Below are 3,708 nucleotides of genomic sequence, written 5' to 3'. Positions count from 1 at the left end.
CAGAAGGCTGGCAGTTCAAACCCACCAGCCACTCCTCGGAAGGAAGGTTGGGCAATCTACTTCCGTAGTGATACTGCCTTGGAAACCCAAGGAGGGATCGATATGAGTCAGGGCTGACTCGATGGCAAATAACAACAACAGATTAAATAAATATAGTGAGAAGATACAACCCTGACACACACCTTTACTGATTTTAAAACCATGTAAGTATATCTCCTTGTTCTGTTTGAACAACAGACTCTAGAACTAATTGTTTCCATGTGTCTTTGGTTTTTTTCATTCTTCTTTGCTCTGGGTGAGGAGAGACCCATTGTTGCATCTAGATGGCCTCTTGCAAGCTTTTAAGATCCCAGTCACTACTTTGCCAAAGTAGGATGTGGAACAGTTTTTTTGTGTAGTATGTTATGCCAAATGAGCTGTTGTCCCCTGTGACCATGGTCTCGAGCCCACAGGTCCAACTACTTGCTCCCTCTGGGTAGCTGGCTATGGCCAAGAAGTGACTACAACCTTGTCCCTTGTCAGCTCTACTGTATACCTGGAAATTCTTACAGAACATCATGGATGATGTTCTTGATGTCATCCCATAACTTGTCTGATCTTCAGTCATTAGTATTCAGTGCATCAAATCTGTTCAGATGGTCTCTAAATTCAAGTGGGATATAATCAAGCTCATAATTTGGCTCTCATGGACTTGTTTTAAGGAGGTCTGTGGCATAAAACCTAAAGCATTTAACTGCTAACCAGAAGGTTGGTGGTTCAAACCCACCAGCCACTCCGTGGACTGGCCAATCTATTTCTGTAAAGATTTACCACCTCAGAAACCCAAAGGGGGTTGCTGTGAGTCAGAATCGACTTGATGGGAGTGAGTTTCTTTTCTTTTCTTTTTTTGTAGACTTGTTTTATTTTTCTTCAGCTCCAACTTGAATTTGCATATGAGAAATTGATGGTTTGTTGTTATATAGCAGCACCTGGCCTTGTTTTGACTCATGATATTGAGCTTCTCCATCACCTTTTTCCACAGATGTAGTAAATTTGATTCCTTTGTATTCCATCAGGAGAGGTCCATGTGTATAGTGAAGGAATCCTTGTTATATTGTTGAAATTCTATCATGTGAACTCTGGCATCATTTCTGTCACCAAGGCCATATTTTCCAACTACAGATGCTTCTTCTTTGTTTCCAACTTTTACATTCCAATCACCTGAAATTATCAATACATTTTGATTGCATGTTTGGTGAATTTCAAGACTGTAGAAGTTGGTAAAATCTTCAGTTTCTTCATCTTTGGCTTTAGTTTTTGGTTTGTGAATTTGAATAATAGTATTAACTGGTCTTCCTTGTAGGTGTATGAATATTATCCTATCATTGACAGCATTGTACTTCAGGATAGGTCTTCAAATGTTCTTTTTGACAATGAATGCAACACTGTTCCTCTTCAATTTGTCATTCCCGGCATAGTAGACCATATGATCATCTGATTCAAAATGGTCAACACCAGTCCATTTCAGCTTACTAATGCCTAAGATATCAATCTCTATGCATTCCCTTTTGTTTTTCATAACATCCAGCTTCCTAGAGTCATACTTTGTACATTCCACATTCTGATTATTAATGCATGTTGCAGCTGTTTCTTCTCATTTGGAGTCATGCCACATCAGCAAATGGAGGTCTCCAAAGCTTTACTCCATCCACATCATTAAGGTCAAAAAAAGGTCAAAGTAGAGTTTCTTTGAGGAGGCAGCTTTTCCACAGTCATATATTGAGTGCTTTCTAACCTGAGAAGCTCATCTTCCAGCACTGTATCAGTGTTTCACTGTTATTCATAAGGGTTTCAGTGGCCAATTTTTTAAAAAGTGGATGGTCTGTCCTTCTTCCCAGTCTGTCTTAGTCTGGAAGTTCTGCTTAAACCTGTCCACTATGGGAGACCCTGCTGGTACTTGAAATACCAGTGGCATAACCTACAGCCTCACAGCAACACATAAGCCAGCACAGTATAACAAACTGACAGATGAATAGTGGGCCCTTGAACTTAGAATAGCTAAAGCAAATGAAAGAAATGAGAGAGTGAAATTGTTGAACAGAAGATGTGAAAGGGCAGCTTGAGAAGACAAAGTACAGTATTATAATGAAATGTGCAAAGACTTGGAGTTAGAAGACTATGGTAGTTAAGGTTATGTGTCAGCTTGTTTGGGTTGTGGTTTGGAATGGCTAGGCAGCTGGATGTAGCTATTCCTCATGATGAGATTGTAATCACCTCCATGGTGGAATCAGCTGTGAGGAGCTAAGTAGCTGCCTTTGAGGTGTGGTGTGCTTCTAGCACATAAGGAGAGGTTTTGAGGAAGGTCTCTAGGTTTTTGGCACATCTGGGTTGGCTGAGTCACTAGTTGCCTGCCAATAATGGTACTGTTCCTAGCCTTGAACTAGGGGCCTGCTGTGTTGCCTGTTCATCTTGGGACTGTGCTATTTAAATTACCAACTTTGGATTCGTCAGCCTCAGCAACTAGAAGCTGTCTGAATTAGGAGATACCTCTAGCTCCAGTGAGCCTGGAATAAGAGGCAGAGCTAGAGCCCAAGGCTGATGGGCCTTTGTCCAGTCCCTAGAGCCAGCACTTTGCACTCAGACTTATAGCCTCCTAAACTATAAGAGAATAAATCCCTGTTTGTTAAAGCTATTCACTTGTGATATTACTCTTACAGCAGCATTAGAGAACAATACAAAAACGTTGACATTTATCAAAGTAAAAGAACTGAAGGAAAAAAAATCATCTTGAGTTAAAATATTGAAGAATTCTGTGGAAAATATGAATGACTTAGGAAGCATCAAAAGAAGATGGAAGGAATACACAGAGTCACTGTACAAAAGAGTTGGTAGATGTTCACCCATTTCAGGAAGTAGCATATGATCAAGAACCAATGGTATTGAAGGAGGAAGTACAAACTGCACTGAAGGACTGGAGGAAATCAAGGCTCTAGGAATTGACATAATACCTGTTGAGATATTTCAACAAACAGGTTCAATGCTGGAAACGCTCACTCATCTTTGCCAAGAAATTTGGAAGACAGTTCCCTGGCCAATCAACTGGAAGAAATCCATATTTGTGCTCATTTCAAAGAAAGGTCATCCAGCAGAATGCATAAATTATCAAACTATGTCATTAATATCACACCCAAGTAAAATTTTACTGAAGATAATTCTAAAACATGGCAGATAATTACCTGTGTTTAATGACTATGCAAAGGCATTCGGCTATGTAGATCATGACAGGTTATACATAACATTACTAAAAGTGTGAATTCCAGAACACCTCATTGTGTTCATGAGGAACCTGTACATAGACGAAGAGGCAGTTGTTCAAACAGAACAAGGGGATACTGTGTGGTTTAAAGTCAGGAAAGGTGTGTGTCAGAATTGTATCCTTTTGCCATATTTATTCAGCAACTAATCTGAGAAGCTGGACTATATGAAGAACAATGTGTTGTCAGGATGGGAGGAAGACTCCTTAACTACCTGCAATATGCAGATGACACAGCCTTGCTTGCTGAAATCGAAAAGAATTTTAAGCACTTACTGATGAAGCTCAAAGACTACAGCCTCCACAAAAAGAAAAAAAGTCCTATAGCTAGACCAATAAGCAACGTCATGATAAATGGAGAAAAGATTGAAATTGTCAAGGATTTCATTTTACTGGGATCCACAATCAGCACCCAT

The sequence above is a fragment of the Orycteropus afer genome, unplaced genomic scaffold, assembly GCF_000298275.1.
Source record: "Orycteropus afer afer isolate SDZICR_OR568_19922 unplaced genomic scaffold, OryAfe1.0 scaffold00039, whole genome shotgun sequence".
NCBI classification, from domain to species: domain Eukaryota; kingdom Metazoa; phylum Chordata; class Mammalia; order Tubulidentata; family Orycteropodidae; genus Orycteropus; species Orycteropus afer.
Note: the sequence above shows the minus strand (reverse complement) of the source record.